At 37.9% G+C, this 19,368-nt stretch overlaps 1 protein-coding gene across 2 annotated transcripts in view; it reads left to right on the forward strand.

Annotated features, from left to right (window-relative positions):
- NTNG1 (netrin G1) overlaps positions 1-19,368 on the forward strand; it is a 386,331-nt gene that overhangs the window by 177,365 nt on the left and 189,598 nt on the right. The window lies entirely within an intron of this gene.

The following is a 19,368-nucleotide window of genomic DNA, read 5'->3' on the forward strand; positions in this document are numbered from 1 at the left end:
GAAACTCAGTTGGAGCATCAGCAGCGAGACAAAAGTAACTACAGCTGGTAATAGACCCACTGAAGCTTCTGACTTGTGAACAGGATCTTTGGCAGCAGTCACTACCATCATTTCCAGAACACATTACAGCTCAGAATGCCAGGGCTGACTTACCTCTGTTTTGACATCCTCCTGTCTAGCTTTTCCAGGCTCCAAACTAAGAGCATCTCCACCATTGTCAGCTGGCAATACTCTTGTCAAGATGCTGGTGATTAGGAATCTCCAGAACTTACTCAATTGAGATTTCCCTCTCAAACCACACACACACTGCTCTGGTTTGTTCTGTCAGCATTTCTGCTGCTTCTGCTGCCTGATAGACCAGGTAACTGGAAGTCAGTGTTTAAAAGCCAGTATTTTAGGGGCACCTGGGTGTCTCAGTTGTTTGAGTGTTCGACTTTGGCCCAGGTCATGATCTCATCAGTTCAAGCTCTACATCAGACTCACTGCTGTTAGGACAGAGCCCACTTCTGATCCTCTGTCCCCCTTCTCCCTGCCCCCCCCCCACCTGCACTGGCTCTCTAAAAACAAGCAAACAAACAAACAAACAAACAAACAAAACCATTTAAAAGCCAGTATTTTACATAGAGAAAGGAGGTCCCAGTTGGCACCACTTCCCAAGTTTTGTTTATGGGGAGCGTGAAAGTGAGTCAAGGGATTTTGAGAACCCTCAGCCCAAATAAGTACATCTGAAGAACTCTAGTTACTCTAGTGACAATGGATCAGAACCCAAAGAAGAGGAGTCCTGGTGATATTAGTTGTTCTTTAATTCATTCCATATTTCAAAGTTGTTCATTCCTAATTCATTGACCCTACAAATATTTACTGACATCCTGCCTGTGCTAGGCACTATTCTAAGTACTGGAGATATGGAAAGAAATAAGGTATACATGGTCCCTGGCTTCATGGAATGGGCAGTCTAGTACAAAATAAAGATATTAGGCAAATAAATACAGGATTACTTAATCATGTATGTGATAAATGCCATGTAAACATCTAAGATTTTCGTAAAACACCAGACAATTTACAGAAGCCAATTTGATAACAATAAATTAATTCATTAACATCATGTAAGAACGGCTGGCAATTAAAATTTTTCTTCCATTTATTTGTATGGAACCAGAAAAGACCCCGAATAGCCAAAGCAATCTTGAAAAAGAATACCAAAGCAGGAGGCATCACAATCCCAGACTTCAAGCTGTAATCATCAAGACAGTGTGGTAGTGGCACAAGAACAGACACTCAGATCAATGGAACAGAATAGAGAACCAAGAAATGGACCCACAAACGTATGGCCAACTAATCTTTGACAAAGCAGGAAAGAATATCCAATGGAATAAAGACAGTCTCTTCAGCAGGTGGTGCTGGGAAAACTGGACAGCGACATGCAGAAAAATGAACCTGGACCACTTTCTTATACCATACACAAAAATAAACTCAAAATGGCTGAAAGACCTAAATGTAAGATGGGAAGCCATCAAAATCCTCGAGGAGAAAGCAGGCAAAAACCTCTTTGATCTTGACCGCAGCAACTTCTTACTCAACACGTCACTGGAGACAAGGGAAACAAAAGCAAAAATGAACTACTGGGACCTGGTATTTATCCAAGGGATACAGGTATGCTGTTTCGAAGGGACACATGAATTAGAAGATCTTAAAAATCACTTATGTTGACTTGAGCATATGGTATGCACATTTCCCAGGAGCATATTGACCTTCTGTTAAGAAAAAAAAAAAAAAAAAAAAGGAAAAAGAATCCCTCCCTTCACCCCAAAAAGGAGGGACGTAAAAGACAAAATAAAGGGCTGTTTGTAAGTCCATCTGTTGGTGGTAAACACTTTCTCTGGTGCACAACTGTGTTTATGTCTGTGAATGTTCATAATTAAGGGAACTGCTATAGATATGACTGGATTGAGAATCCATCCATTTAGAAGATATGGCGACAAAGGACTGGAATGCCTTATGTAGCACAAAAAATGCAAAGTTAGCCATTGACTTATGTGTGAATTACTGTTGCAAACGGTTCTGATCAAGGAGGGGAAAAAGCCTTGGAATCAATGTTGCCTTTGTTGCCAAGGAGAATGGGAGTACGTATAGCCCGAAGTTTTGGCAAATCCCAATTGTTTACCTCAAGTACGTGGCCGCCAAGGCTCCTGGGAGAATGGGTGTATGGATATGAGAGGGAGGGCAGCTGTGGAGAAAGCTAGTAACACCTCTCAGTTAGCTTTCTTCTTCTTTTTTTAAATTTTCTGGAAACCTTTAAGATAGGCAGGCTTTCACCTTTGAGGCCTGTACTAATTTTTGAGGCACATTTTTACTCTTTCCATTTAGGCATTAATCAGGAAGTTGGTCTTTTCAAAGCGTGAATCATGAATAGTGACTATGAAACCTTTTAAGAATGGAGTAGGAAAGATATTAGCACTTTGGGGGATGGCTGCTTGGCAGAGTGAGAGAGTTAATGAATACTCTAAGTTATCTAGCACTTTTTATCTATGGTAATTAGCTTTAACAAGGCAAGTTTAAAAAAATGCTTCCCAAGTCTTGTACGTGTAACTTCCCACTTAGCGTTTCTTGTCTCCCTACAAGCCTTATAACCCGAGGCAGTCCCAGATATTCCCTATGGGAAAGATGTATTTGAGAGTTATGCTTACGGCACTTTCCTTTATTAATATTTTTGAAAAAATCCCATTTTAACATTCACTTTAACGTTTGAGAATTCAAGAATCTGGGGTTAGATTTAAGGATTATTGTTGGAATTTCATAGAAAAATAATAGAAGTAAGGTATATGAATCATGAACCAAAGGCATCTTAATTAAATATTACAAAACTCCACACCTTTATTCAAAATACAGTATTTCTCTTAGGAGTCTTCTTATCGTAATTTGCCAAACATTCCAAGGCATTATAGATACTAAATTATCTTGTTTGATATTTGTTAGTGGATGACAGGAGATTAATCTAGAATCCCTTTGTTATTTGTTTGCACAGATCCACAGCACCTTCTTTCCCTTTGCCTGGAGAACACACACACACACACACACACACACACACACACACACACCCTTCTGTTTTTCAGAATCCTTAACCACACCCCCCCCCCCACCTCCAATATCATTTTGCCACCTTGTTGCGCAGTTCTGTAGCTGGTTGTTCCTTAAGGTGACGGTCCTATTGATCATCTTACCTCCCACACAATTTATTGGAGGTTTACTCCTCCCTGCCATTTTTTTTTCCTTTGTGAGGATTGAAGAGGCCATTCATTATAGAAATGGCTTCATTAAAAAAGCAACCCCAGAGTTCTAGTGGATTAAGCCATTTAGCTACAGAATAAAATCCTTCACTATCCTATGGTAATTGATGCCCCCCATTCTTTCCTTATGAAGTTAAAAGACTATATATGGATTTTTCTTTCATTTTTTTATAAATACTCTTTGGACTTTTATACCATATCATGTTTTATTCTTTGAGCAGAATTCCTGGCTATAGCTCTTTGTTCTTGTTTCTTTATATATTGGCAGATTTAAAAATAGAAATCATTTTGTGTCTATTGGGCTGATCTCAACATTTTCTCTATTTACATTAGTTTAAAGCATCTTTGGGTCACTTCCTTCTCATTTTTTTTCTGTTTGATCTCTGTGTTTGGCCGCATTTGTGATAAGGGAGGGCTGAAGCAGTGGCTGGGTCCAGACTTCAGTCCCTTTGTGCACCTGTGAAATTCCCTTGGGAAGCACTGCCCGTTACACATGGCTTGCCTCCACTGACATAAAGGTTTTGATCAAATATTCAGGCAGGATGTTTCATGTGTCTTGGGTGCAGTGAGAATTTTGCCGATTTACCTCTTTCACAAGATGAGGAACACCTTCCTTGACTGTGTCTTCACTCACCTTTCTCTCCAGTGTCCTGTGCAGCAGGCATCAACAAATATTTGCTGAATGAATGAATGAATGGATGTACAAATGAATGAGTGTTGCATGAAGGACTAATCCTGGGGTGGTGATTATAGCTTGTTTTCTCATTATTCCAATATTAGATTTCACTGCCCTCTCTCAGGAGACTGCCTCCTTGAGTTCCCTGGAGAATTATGGAAGAGCAGAGCTGATGAAAATGTATAGTAAATCGGGGGCGGGGAGGAGGGGGGGCGGGAGGGCGCGCAAGGACAGGAACCCAGAATTCTCTGTGTCTGTAGACTGGTACACTGTTATGGATTCATCCCTCCAGGCTCTGTAAATTACTTTTTCAGAAATTAGAGGATTTTCTTTAATGAAAATTCAAATACAGCACTCCTCCGAATGGTGAGAGTCTGGAAGTGGGAAGATTTCTTGAAAGCGAGTCAACCAAGTAGTCAGCTAACTATGATTAACAGAATAATCGAAGGCACTGAAAATTCTCTGCCATGAATTAAGATTTGCAGGGCTGCAAGCCTAAACAGTGAGATGAATATCACATGGAGACTTCTGAAAAGGAGCACGTTCTTTCTGTTAGGTGATTTGGTTGGTCAATACCCTTAGTTATTTTGAAATCACTTGTTTACAACTTACTCTAGGCCAAATGGCTTTCTGTTAAATTTTTAATATGAGGAGTAAGAAATATGAGCCCCAAATATGTCTTAAGATTTTCAGTCATGCTTCTCTTTTGTTAGAAGTACAAGAAATTATTTGTTTAAGAAATACATAAGAAAATAAAGCAAAACTATGAAAGCATAGCAAAAAAAAAAAAATCAGAGCTTCCTCTTTGGTGTTCTGATTGGCCTACTACTAGTGGGTGCTTTTCTTTAATTCAGTAACTGGAAATGATCAATATATTTGAGAATGCATCTTGGAATTAATGGACAAATTGAAACCTCCTCCATTTCTCTTTCCCTTGCCCCAAGCAAAATTAATCTGTCCAATCTCTGTGCGTCTGTAATATTTTGTAGATAATTCTAATTGTGTTCGTCACATTTCAGAATGCTGTTTTAACCACATCTTTTTCCCTTTGCTGGAATGTGAGGTTCTGCATGTCTTTAATGTTTTTCTGCCTGTAAATATCCAGTATGTGTTAGCTGGGATGGGGACCACTGAGAAGTATCAGTTGATGGTGATTTGGGAGATAAAATGGCATATCAGAAAAGTGTGCTGGATGTGCAGTTGTTCCAAGTTTAGCTTTCTTGTCACATGGCCAAGCCATTTAGCCTTCTGAATTCCAGTTTCCTCATTTATAAGAAGAGGAAAGGGGAGCCTGAGTGGCCCAGTCTGTTGAGCGTCCGACTTTGGCTCAGGTCATGATCTCACGGCTCCTGAGTTTGAGCCCTGCGTCAGGCGCTGTGCTGACAGCTCAGAGCCTGGAGCCTGCTTCGAATTCTGTGTCTCCCTCTCTCTCTGCCCCTCCCCTGTTCACTCTCTGTCTCTCTCTCTCTCTCAATAAATAAATATTTTTTAAAAATTTTATAAGATGAGAATAGTTACAAAGAATCAAAAGTAAGATGATGTATGGACTGCTTTCAGATCTTTAACATGTTTATTCAATTGATATTATAATCATGTTAACATTTTAGCCAGTGGAAGTGCACTTTCGCCTCCCTAACCTTAATATGTCCGCAAAAATTATCGATTTACCTAAAGTTTCAAGATATGGGGTCTCATCCACAAATATCCTTTCCTTCATGTTAACATTTATTGAATTCCTAGTATGTTCACAGTGCTATGATGAGTTAAAGGGCATTGATGCACCTTCATAAAGTACAGTCTGACTATAGTCATGACCCATTGTAGTACGGTGTACAACAAATAGAGTAGAAGTTCAGAGACTGCTCCTCCGCTGCTTTCATTTTACCAAGTCAGCATGGATTTGCAAGACATGTAGACCTCTGTTAAAATGTCCACACTCAGCCTCCATTGTCTTCCCTCTGCAAAAGGGATAACAGGATCTACCTTATAGGGCCGTAAAGAGATAAATGGGAAATGCATGTTAAACACCAACGGGATGCCTGATATATGGAAGACATTCAACCAATGGTAGCAATTTTGATCATTATCCAAGGAAGAGAAAAGTCAGTGTGGGGTTTTATCAGGGATTTAGAGTGTGCATTAGATATGGAGGCAGAAGCCAAGTTTGCGTAGAGGTAAAGCATAAATGAAGAAGGCACAGAGGTAACTGAATCAATACCATCATCAAGATAAACACAGTACTCAAGCTAGAAACCTGGGTATCAACTGTAGCTCCTTTCTTCCCCTCATACTTACTCTAATACTCAATTCACTACCAAGTTCTATCAATTTTGACTTCCAAATGTGTCTCAAACTTACATAGTCCTCTCAATTCTTACTGTACCCCTCCATTCCCAGAACCTCTCTTCAGCCATGATTCCTTTAGCTGCTCTCAGTCCCAACAGTGTCCCTCACTGTCTTGCCCCAAGGGCTTTGAACATCCTGTTTGTTTAACATAGGACACTTATGGGGGGGAGCACCTCGGTGGTTTAGTCCGTAAAGCATCTGACTCTTGATTTCGGCTCAGGTCATAATCTCACAGTTTGTGGGTTCAAGCGCCATGTCAGGCTCTGTGCTGACATTGCAGAGCCTGCTTGAGATTCTCTCTCTCTCTCTCTCTCTCTCTCTTTCTCTCTCTCTCCCCCTACCGTTCTCTGTCTCTCTCTACCTCTCTCAAAATAAATAAACATTAAAAAAAAACCATAGAACACTTAGCCTCCAGCCACCTTTCCTTCTCCACACTGAGCACACACTAAACACACATACACTTGCACCTAGAAGCTTTTTCTCCAGTAAGTTTTTAGTATAGTATTGGTTGCCTGTTTATCTCTCTCTGTCCTTCACTTCAATATAAGCACAAAAGTCACTCTGCTAACCATCAATTTCCACAAGTTCCCAGTGCCATGTCTAACAATATTCCTGTATCTAACCCCCAAACTTTGCCTTTCTTTCCATTACTATGGATGATGAGTTGACCCCCATTCTATCCACAACGAACTTCTCTCTACATGTATAGATCCCATCCCTTCTCACCAAAGAAGAACATTGTGCCAGACATTCTACATTTTCTCCTACATCATCACTTTCCCTCTCTAACATCATGTATGCAAATATGCTAAACTACATCCCATCTTTAAAAAAAAAGAAAGAAAGAAACTACCTTAACTTAATGTCTCACCCTTCTGGCCATCATCCTGTTTCTCTCTTCCTTTTTACAACAAAGTTTCTTGAAAAAGTTGTCTATACTGTGTTTCTCTCTACATCTTATTCCATTCTCTCTTTGATCACACTGGTTAGACTTTTGTCCCTACCATTTTTACAGATCAGTTCTTATCAAAATCACCACTGATCTCCACATTGCCACATTTAATGATAAGATCTCAAGCTTCACCTCTCTTGATTTTTTGACACAGTGGATTTAGTTGATTACTAACCCCTTCTTGAAACACTGTCTTCCATTGGCTTATTGGCCTGTTCTATCTTGATTCTCTTATCACTCTTTCTCACTCTCCTTTGTGAGTGATAAGCCCCAAACAGCTCAAATCTCATCCTCACCACTGAATTCCTGCTTACTTACTACTTACTTACTTAGTACTTACTTACTGCCAACTTCTTATTGCTTAGTTTCTATTAAGCATTTTGAACTATCTTAAACAAAACTCCAATTCTCACTTCCTACCCAAAACCACACCATCCACATACGTCCCCAGTTCAGTGCAACTCTATTCTGCCAGTTGCTTAGTCCCCAAACTTTAGGGTTCTTTTTAAATTACCTCTCCCCATCACCTCCAAAACCTTGGACTCTTCTCTTTATCACAGCCAGTTTATTAACAAATACATCTAGAATCCAACAGTCCCAGCCACTGTCATCTCCCATATGGATAATCACAGTAACCTCCTGTCTGGTCTCACTGTTTCTACCCGATAGTCTTTTACCAAGATGACATCCAGAGCAATTCTTGTAAAATGTAAAGCATAATGTGCCATTCCTCTATTAAAATATTTTCCAGTTTTTTCTTGTCTCTAAGAAATAAGGGTCAAAGTTAAAGTCTGTATGGTGGCATTACTACCTCTCTGACTTTACCTCCTGCTAATCTCTCCTTTTCTTAGTTTGCAACCCCATAGGCCTCTTTTTGGCTTTGACTACACACTCAAGCATTCCTCCACCCCAGGGCCTTTGTGTCTGCTACTCTTTCTGCCTGGAATTTTCCCCCCCCCCCCACGTTGACATGGGTCACTCTCCTATTCCACAGTTCTCTGCTTTCTTGTCACCTTTTCAGTGAAATCTTATTTGATCACCTAAGTAAACTAGTATTCCCACCCTTACCCTTGGCTTATTCAATTCTGTTTGCCCTGCTTTATTATTATTATTATTTTTCATAGCACTTACTGTTTCATGATACATTATTTGTTTGTTTATTGTCTTCCTTTATCCACATGAAGGGAACTCTGTGATGACGGGGCCTTTACAGTGCCCATCCCCACCCCCATTTATTATTATCCCCAACACCTAGAAGAATATCTAGTACATAGAGTGTGATGGAAAAATATTCTTTGTTTTAATTTTTTTTAATGTTTATTTTTGACTGAGAGACAGACAGAGCGTCTGAGACAGACAGAGGGTCTGAGACAGACAGAGGGTGGGGCAGAGAGAGGGAGAAATAGAACCTGAAGCAGGCTCCAGGCTCTGAGCTGTCAGCACAGGGTCCGACACGGGGCTCGAACTCACGAGTCGTGAGATCATGACCTGAGCCAAAGTCAGACGCCCAACCGACTAGGCCACCCAGGCGCCCCTGGAAAAACATTCTTTGAATGAACAAATGAATGAATGAGGCCCTTAGTTCACCATGGGAGACTAGTATATCAGTCATTCCTTCTAGCTCTGCAGCACAAATATACTAGCATGTACACACTCTTGGGCATGTTACATTTCATGTCTTTAAAATACTTAGCAGTTTCTCTGAGTTCTTTACAGAGGTTTTGTTTTTTTTTTTTTCTTTCCTTGTTCCGACTTCTGCCTTGAACTTTCATCAATTTAACTAAGCATGTAGACATCAGCAGCTTTAAAGCTGCCTTATATTAATGCCTTCACAATGGTGGTCTAAGCAGTTGTTTTGCTTTTAGGATGGCTGGTTCTGTAATTTCTATTCATGTTCCAAATGCCATTGAAAAGCCACTGAATATTACACAAAGTATGCCAATATGAGAAATATCATCAACTGCCATTTTATCTCAAGTTGGGCTTCAGCACAGCAAACTGTTCCAAATTTGGTGAAAACCAAATCCAAGTCACCTTAAGCGGGAAGACAGATGCAAAACAGCAAGTAACTTTCCAAAGCAGAAAACAAACTTAACGCGTTCAGCCAGTTAGAGCCACATTTTATTGTATTATGTTTTAACATTTTTCTACCTGTCACTTGTATTTAGTTTTTCATGCTTTAACCAGAACCATTTTTATCATTCTTGCAAATAGTTTTGTAAAATATAAAAATCCCATTGTAGATTGCTATAGATGCCTTATTTGCTAATTTACTATCGCGATTTCAAAGCTCAGGCTTTGTCATCAGGCAGATCTCAGCTTGAAACAACGCTCTTTGAATTCTCATCTCCGCAAAGTCATAAAATTACATAACGTTTCTAAAATTTGGTTTCCTCATTTATGAAATGGGAAGAGGAAATTTGTTACGATGATGGAAATAAATGGTATATAGCATTTACTAGTATTTAATATGCATTTTTTAATATTTCTGTTATTATTAATTATACTGTCAGAAAGACTATTTATTAAAAGCTCCTAATTTGGGGCTGCATTCACCTCTAAAATGCACACTTTTTGCTCCCTTCCTAAATGAAGCTTATCAGCCTGAATGCATTGACTTGACCCTGTAAAATGCAGCGTCTTCTCTTTTCTCCTTGTCAAGGCCTGACATATTTCTTTGAAATTAAGAATTAAGTTTTTCAGTGATAGTGTGTCTTCTGAAAAGAAGACAAGTTAGCATGCTCCTAGGTTTGCCTTACTTGCATAAATATGATTTATTTTAAGAGAAGGCCCTCATATAGCAAAAGCGCCCTTTACCTATAAAAAGTATACACCTTATAGGATGATTCTAATAATGAGGAAATGGACTACACATCCGTCGATTTCATTACAAGTGCTGAAGAACTGATTAAGCAACAGAAGATGTTCTACATATTCAACCAAAAGGATTTGAAAGGCTAATCGCTTACCACAATATTTAGACATAAATCTAAAACTAAGAAAATTTAAATGGTTACAATCACTTTGTTTATACAAACACAGATTATGAGTTTAGTCTCTAGGTAGCATAAATCGATTCAAAATATATTTTAATTGAGATTGTAAGCATTATTATCAGACAAAACCAGTTAGAAATCAACAAATTGGATCTAAACATTTATCTTCTTCAAGCATTTATTACTTTTGTTTATAACCTCCAAATTTCCCTTTTCCATTTTATTACAGATTCAGCTTATGGTAAATGAACACCAGATACTCAGAGGTTGTATTTAAAAATAATGAAAGCATGTTTTGGTAACTGGCAGACACCAAAAACCTCAAGAAACCCAACCTGCTGATGACTAGGAATCCTAAATAACTTAATTACAGTATCAAACTGATATATTCCAATGAAACAGTTATTTTGTTATGGATGGATATTTAATTAAAACTAGGTAATGGAGGTAAAGTTAACATGAACAAGGACATGACACAGAGATGTGTTGTTGACCCTCCAGAGTCTGGTTAAATAGACATTTCCCCATCTTTGGGTCAAAAAAGTGCTGCTAATCTGAGACAAGAACGTGACAAGGTATAGAGCTTTGCAGGATAACACTCCAATCATGTTTGGCTCATGAATATATATTAGTGACTTCAGAATCTAGGGCATGCACTGTCTTTTAAATGCATTGAAAAAAATGACATTAATGAAAAGAAGGAATTATGGGGAGGTAAGACCTTGTTCTGTCAAGTTTAGTACCTGTTCTAAAAACAATGATTCAGAATTTTAAGCTAAAACCGTCTCTTCTAGTTAAAACTCCCTTCTGACCAAATAGTGATGTAGAGAACTTTTAAAAGTCAAATGGAAATCAGTTTCAGTAAAATACCCTTAATATTTTTAAGGGACTCTCCAACAAATATTTATAGAGTGCCTCCTAGTGTCAATTCTGTGCCTTTACAGATGACCTAGTTACTTATTACCATCAACAATAGGGTCGTCCAGCTTTTTGAATAATGATACTAATTCTAGTATTCTTAAAGGAACTAAAAGCAGTTACTCAGTATTGTTTTTGAATATTTTTTAACGTGGTAAAATGTTTCCTTCTCTGCAGCTCCTTTCAGAATATAGAATAATGGGCGTTGTTTCTTCCCTGAGGAGTTTATATTACAAACTAATGACTGTCTGCATTTGCTGCACAACTTTTTAGCTCTCTGCTGGACTGATCTGAGCATCAGTGTCCTCGGTGGCTAATAAATGAGCATTTTACAGAGAATTCCACTGGGAAATGGTATTCAAATCAGCCCTCCAGGGCATTTTGTTACGGTGAATTCCCATAGGTACATGGAGCAAAATGATGAAGAAGTTCACCCTTGGGAAGGTTATTTATGTGTTTTAGCATGGCTCTGTGGAATACCTGGAAACCCTCAGAGGCAGCCATAAACCCCAGAAGGAACCATTTTCCCCCATATGTACATATTTGAGCAAGTGAAAGTTAATTTGTATTTAAGGAAAAGTTGTTGAGGGATGGTGTTGAGGTTTGATAGTGTTCACTTAAGTCACTTGAAAAGCCAGTCTTTAAAAGTGATCTGTAATGTATGAATTTGGCTTTCAGTGCTGTTGTATCAAGAGAGTAGGCATTATCATCATATGACCATTAAGTATAAATGCTTAAGCAGTTTAGAACACTAAAGTCAGAAGCACTTAAAAGCTCTAGTAAAATTGTCTATAGTACACAACTAATCTACAGCATCATAAATACTTAAAGATTACTTAGCATATGCCTTACTATCATTGTATTTCAAGCAGCTTGCTTTTTATATGATGATAAGAAGTAAAGATCAATAATTTCCCATTTCTTGGTAAAGGAATAAAATGCTTATCTGTTTTTTTCTTCTATGAAGGTTATTTCTTTTTATTCTCTCTCTCTCTCTCTCTTAACAGTATAAAGCCTTGATAAATGGTGGGGGTGACCCAGAGCTGACAGATATCAAGACAAGCAAGTCCTGAAAAGGGCAGGAAGGTTGTGAGGGACCTGAGGGAAGAGAACAGCTGAGTGATGTAGAACAAAATGCATAGAACTGGAAGGGAGAACTTGAATTCAGACATTAGGAGGTTTGAATCCTGGTGAAGGCATTTATTCATTTGTAAATTAGGGCACGGTATACACTCCCTAAAGTTATTACAAATTCATACCCACCTCTAAGCATATTTTTAAAATATTTATTTATTTATTTATTTTGAGAGAGAGAGCCTGTGTGTGCAAGCAGCAGGGGGCAGGGGAGGGTGGAGAGGGAGAAAGAGAATCCCAAGCAGACTCCACACTGTCAGCACATGGGGCTCAAACTCACATGACCTGAGCTGAAATCAAGGTTCGGATGCTTAACCTACTGAGGCACCCAGGACACCCCCACCTCTAAGAATTTTTAAGGAAATTATATGAGGTATGCCTTTGGAAGTGCAAAATCTAAAGCATCATGGTTATTTTTGTTGGTAGTTTTTGTTTTTTGTTTTGATTTGATTTGATGTTTTGGTGGCAAAGAGGATGTATTTGCTTTGCTTTTTTTTTTTTTAAACACAAAACCTGTGGGACTGGAACAGCAGCCATTCCTGCCCTCTTTCCCCTTCCTTCTTTCCATGAAATCTCCATGAGAGTGCCTTCTAACTCTGACTAATAGGTGCTGAAACAATATTTGAAAAATGAGTAAACTTTTCTTTTTCCTCACAATTCTGAATGTTTTTCTCAATTTGGAATGTGAATTATATACCTCCTTATAATGGCTTTAGGTGTACACGGGCCATCTCATATGTTGGTCTGTGGGGCTCTTGGTGACTGTATATCACTCACAGTCAACGTCCTCCAGAGTGCCCCAGTCAGTGCTCACTGTACCTGTTAACTGAATGGAATGCATTCAGTATAAACTGACCAACCTTTGGCATCTTACTTCTCAATGACTTTTTTTTCCCTAATGCTTTCTTCCTCTCCTGTTACCATTACAACAATTTTATCATTATTATCAATAACTCGACCAGGTGCTGGGAATTTGAGAATTCAGGCACACTCTGTGCACTCGGAACTTACAATTTATTAATATCAAACATTTAGTGACCTCTTATGTGCCAGCCACCCTGTTAGACTTTGGGTATGTTTTACCACTTGGATTGCACAAGAACCCGTGGAGGTGGACGTTATTATTATTCACAATTTTACAAATGAGGGAATTCAGGCTTGAGGAGTAACTTTGCCAAAGCCACAGGAGGTGGTGCTGGGATTCTAACCCCAGCAGGCTGTCTTCAGGCCCCTTCAGGGAAGACAAGTAACACTATAAGGTGTTATATGCTAAGTGTCCACACAGAATGTTTAAAGCACCATCAGATTTCAAAAAAATGAAATGCCTCTGTGGGCATGTTATTTGGATAGACTTGGTTGCATAGATAGAACTTGAGTTTGAACAGTAAGTAAGGGCAATAGTAATAATATGAAACACTTATATAGCACTTACCAGAGATCAGTTGTTTATAATTAACTCATGTATGCTTCACAATAACTCTATGAGACAGGCACATAGTATGCCCATTTTACAGATGGGGAAACTGAAGCATAGACAGTTAAATAACTTGTCCAGGTCTCCCAGCCAGTGAGAAAAGGGTTTAGAGGAACAGCAAAGAGTGGGGATAGATTGTCCAGATGAGAGCCGTATCTAGGAAGTTTAGAAAGAATCAAACATATTCTGCCATATGAAGGCTTTCTCTGGGCAATGAATAAGAAAGCACTTGACACAGGTTATCTCTTACTACTGACAAATTGTGGAGGGCACTAGATGCATTGGCTGAGGAATTTACACTCGAGTCTATGCAGGTATTAGAGTAACATTAACATTATCCTAAGCATTTATTATTTAGCTTTTCATTATATATAGAAGTTACTGTGCTAAGGCTCAGCTTAGACACTTTCTCTGGGAAGCTTCCTGACCATCCACTCCTACCTGTGGGATAGATGCCTCTCTGTGTTCCCTGAGGAACCAGTAGGTCCTCATCCTTATAGCTCTCATCATGCCTTTGTATCTCCTTTGTTCATTCTGTCCACAAAGGATGAGCTCTAATGACAGAGGAGAAGAGCTTCTCTCTTATTTTCCTATGAATGAATCCCCCAGAACTTAGTAGGAAGCTTAGAATATAGAAGGTGTTAAATATAATCAGGTTAGTCACATGAAACATTTTCTGGACAAAATAAGATCTAGATATTAACTAATTTTGTTTCATTCTCTAGTTATCTTGAGTGTATGTATTTAAATACATCCCTGTGAAGTCTCATGCACATCAGGGGTAGGGATCAGACCTTTTCTTTTGTGCCCCTAACACTCTCTGCTGATTCCATCCTAAGGAGACTCTGTAAGTCCATATCAATGGCATCCTCCCTTGTGTGCAGAGGAAGACAGTGTATCAAGACATTTATTTACTAGAATTCAGCATAGTAGTCAGTCATTGTGCCATCAAACCATTAGTGTCCCCTTTCTCAGTTCTAGTGCCCTCCCAAACACCCCTCTAAGTTCTGGCCACACCTACTATTCACCACATCTCACATATCACATGAACTAGTCTGGCTGCCAGCTTTTGCTTACACCATACCCTCTGATTGGAAATGTTTCCTCTTGCCTTCTCCGCTTGGTGAACTCCTACTCAAATTTCACGGTTCAGACTACTGAACCTCTACCCTCAACCTTCCTCTTGCTAGAAGAATCAATTGTGTCTTCATATGATTTCCCATAATACTGGATACCTACTCCCATTAGAGTTTATCCATTGACTGTTTATCCAGGACTGGCCTTCCTTGCCAGCCAGTGAAATTGTAGGGGGCAAGGAATAGGTCCTATTCACCTCTGCATCTCAAGCACCTAGGACTGTACTTGACACAGTAAGTAATCAATAATTATTGGATGCATAATTAACATACATAATAATTATATTCATTTATTAACAATTATATTCATTACCTAATTATTATTAACAATTTAGTGGGGAGAACTTGCATGGAGGGAAAAGGAGAGGAAGCTGGGGAAGGCTGGAAGACTTGTCAGATAACCATGCAGGTGTCCTGTGGAGGAGGAAGAGAAGACATGAAGGATGGGTAGGAAAAGGTTTAGACAATGGTGCAGTTCCAAGAAAATTTCAACAAAGTTAGTGGGGAATCTCTGAGTCACTAGTCATCCAACAGAGGAGCTCTACATCTCCCACGAACTGGTTGCCTTATTGCCCCTCTGTGTTCAGTTGTCTAGGAGCAGATCTTGGGAAGTGTAAACTCCCTGGTCAAACTCAAAGATGGATTTTAGAGCCCAACAGCTGAGGCTCTTGGTTGATCACACTCCCTGCAGTTAGAGATATGAGAGCCCACATTTTCATGGTGACCACGAAGGCTTGGAACTCTTGATGCAGTAGGGATGGTTCTTTATCCCTTCTACAGATTTGCAGCAAAACATATTTTAAATACATGAAACAGGCTTTAAATAATAGAACAATACATAATGCACTGGGCATCTTAAATACATTTCAGGTTACTTAGTCTTGGGTATGCTTCGGCTGTTAGCTAATTCTGACATTTTAGAGAAAAATAAAATTCTTAACTGAATAAACTTAAAATACTACAGGAAATTGTTTCAGAGAACAATCAAAGGAGTTTGGTTTCTTTGTTTTGTTTTTTTTTTTTTTTTTTACATGCAGTTTCTAGTGAGTAGATGTTTGACTAAGGTCATAGTTTGCTGGATTTTAGAGGTTGAATTCAAAAGGCTTCCTCAGAAGAATCACATTTAACAAATTGTTGATGCTGCATATCTTGTGAGAAAGAACATGTAAAAGTTTGTTGTGTAGAATAGAGCATATCTAATTTATAGAGGTTTTAAATGACAAGCCTTTTCTAAATTCCAGAAGGCTTTTTAAATTTGCATTCTTATAAATAAACCAGTCTGTCTTAGAAGCAACCTCAAGTCTAATAAATAAATAAAACCCAACTGTTATTTCATATAACATTTTTTCATGCCAGAAAGAAATGATTCAAGATAATATAGGTAGAACTTATTGAAAGTTGTGCTAATAAAACTACATGATATGGTTTCTCTGTTCAGTATCTACTCTACTTGTCCCCCACACTCAACCACATGTTCACTCCTTGTTCTTTGGATTTGTTTTCTCCTGGGTTTCATCTTGTTGAAAAATGCCTTTTTATTTCCTCCAAACCCATATGAACCCATTACTTCCTTGAAGATACCTTGAGCTGGTAGACTACTCTCTTTTATGAAGCCTTTTCTACAAAACTGTTCTCTTAGAAGCTACAAAACTACAAGGAAATAGGGGCACCTGGGTGGCTCAGTCAGTTGGGTGACCAACTTTGGCTCAGGTCATGATCTCACAGCTTGTGGGTTCGAGCCCTGCTTCAGGCTCTGTGCTGACAGCCCGGAGCCTGGAGCTGCTTCAGATTCTGTGTCTGCCTCTCCTGCTCACACTCTATCTCTCTCTCTCAAAAAATAAATAACCGCCCAAATTTTTTTTTTTTTTTAAACTAAGAGGAAATAATGTCACTAGGTACTTGCATACTTTAACTCCTATACAGGTACATTTCACAACCATGCTGGGCACTCAATCACAGGTTTCCTTTTCCTAAAGTTGTTTTATGTCTTGTGTCATGTAATTAGATTAAAAACCCTTCAGGGAATGTATTCCCATTCTGCAGTAGATCCTCAACAAATGCTTTTGTTGTGTTTATATTTTACCTTTTTAAAATCCAAATAAGTGTTTATGACCAAAAAAACATGAGTTTGAGGGTTTTTTAATTCATTCTATCTCACTACCTACCCAGAGACAGCCTCTTTTAATTATTTCTGTTTTCATTTTTATGGTGGTCTTACCTACATAATTAAAATGCACTTACCTCTCTTTCTTCATTAGAAGTTTTAGACAATTTCTACTCATTCCCCATTATGAAATATAAAGATCTAATAATAAATCATTATTTTTACTAAGTGTTCTTTTTTCCCATTATTTGATAGTGATTTTTTTAATTTAAGTCTTTGGTTGATTAGTTTTGTACCTTTAATAATTTTTTATCTTTGTTACTTAAAAAAAATGTGTATTTCTTGATTTCTTATTCCATCAACTTCAGTAAGCACCTTAATTAACCCTATGTGAGAATTTTAATGCCCTGAAACTTTCTTTACTTTTCCTCCTCTCATTGCATTGATCACCTTCCAATTATTTTTATATTGTCAGGATTCTAAAGATTTACATTTTGTGCTGTAACCATAACCAAGGCTTTCATGCTTGACCCCTAAGTTGCTTTTAAAAGTTAGAATTCAAGTAGATTGGGGTCACTATGGCTGTGTTGATGTTAATCATGGATAAACTGAATACTATGATTACATTTCATTCTCTAGAGCACCAATGTCATGACAGTTCAGTCACTCAGAGAAGAGCATTTCTACCACAAAGTCAAATAGATTCTTTTCAAATTACTTCTAACTGCTTAAGATTATGCCACATTTTTTTTTTTTTTTTGGTTCATATCTGCTTTATATAAAATCTCCATGTTTTCGTTTACAGCTTTTCCTTTACTTCTTTGCTTTCCTATTGACAATAGAAATTGTTTATCATAGCCTGAAGATTTTCATTCTATAAAATATAAAATGAAATCTATTGCATATTGTCACCCCTCTTTTCCTGTTGACCTCCCTCTTGGATTCATCCTAGAGTCAAATTATTTTAACACCTAACATGTTATCATCACTGACCAATCAAGGAAGAGGACCTTGATAAACTACCAATCAGGGCATTCTAGTGTATACAGACTAGCAGCCCTGCTTACCAAGTTCAGTGTGAACAATCCACTTCTCAGACAGCAGCACATCCATCACGGTGGGATTCCTCCTTTCTGTTCTCCTGGGATGACTTAATAATTTTTTTACTCTCCTGACTTCTGTTTCTTTTTCATTTTTCTAGATTACATCTTTAGCTTCTTCAGAAGAGAAATTTGGAAATTAACTTTATATGAATGAAAAACCTTTATTTTCTCTTTATTTTGGATTGATCATTTGACTGATAACAGAATTCTGGGTTGAAAATAATATTTCCCTAGAATTTTGAAAGCATTCTCCATTGGTTTTTGGCCTTCCTGTTGCTAATAAAAGAAGTCTGGTGCTTTCTAAATTCCTGTTCCTTTGTAGATGTGTGTGTGTGTGTGTGTGTGTGTGTGTGTGTGTGTGTGTGTTTCTTTTTTAATCTGGAAGCTTTTTGGATAATCTTTTTAGTCTTGATTTTCTTAGATTTCTTAAAGATATGCAGATGTATCATGGTGTTGGACTTTTTACTCATTATTTTAGTCATTCTTTGAAACCTCTCAATCTGAAGGTTAATTTGTTTCTTTAGTTGTGGAAAGTTTTCATTTTTATTTCTGATAATTTCTTATGTTCTGATGATTTCTACATGTTTTCCATTCTCTTATTTTTGCAACTCTATTGGACATTCTTTGGATGTCTTGGGTTCACTTAACCCAGGTTAACTATATCACTTAACCTCTCTCTCTCTCTGTCTCTCTCTCTCATGTGTGCATATGTCTTTCCTTTTACTCAATCTTCAAGAAATTTTCTTAGCTTTATTTCCAACCCTTCTGTTGACTTCATTTTGACTATATATTTTTAAAACTGAAGAGCTCTTTATTATATCCCACTTGTTCCTTTTTCATAGTATTCTGTTCTTGTGTCATGGATGTAGAAGCTTCTTAAATCAATATAATTCTATTAAGTAATTATAGTTTTTATATCTAGTCTTCCTAATCAAAAGAAAAAATGCATTTGTTTGCTGGTTTTTATCTTTTGGGAAACTCAATGATTATGTTCAAGTTTTCAAAATAATTGAGAAACTTGAACCACTAAACAAATGTTTAGAGTTGTGGAATTTTCATATTGTTGGTATTGGACTGAAGAAATGTAAATAGAAGTCTGTGTTGCCCTGCATTTTTCTCAACTCAGTTTGACTCATTTACTTGGCTAAATGGGATAATGTTTATAAATCAAACCTCCTTAAAATTTGGTTTGTGGATTACTATATGTCCATGAGTTATTTTTTACCTACTCATGATGATATA

The sequence above is a fragment of the Panthera leo genome, chromosome C1 (genome assembly GCF_018350215.1).
Source record: "Panthera leo isolate Ple1 chromosome C1, P.leo_Ple1_pat1.1, whole genome shotgun sequence".
Taxonomy (NCBI): Eukaryota; Metazoa; Chordata; class Mammalia; order Carnivora; family Felidae; genus Panthera; species Panthera leo.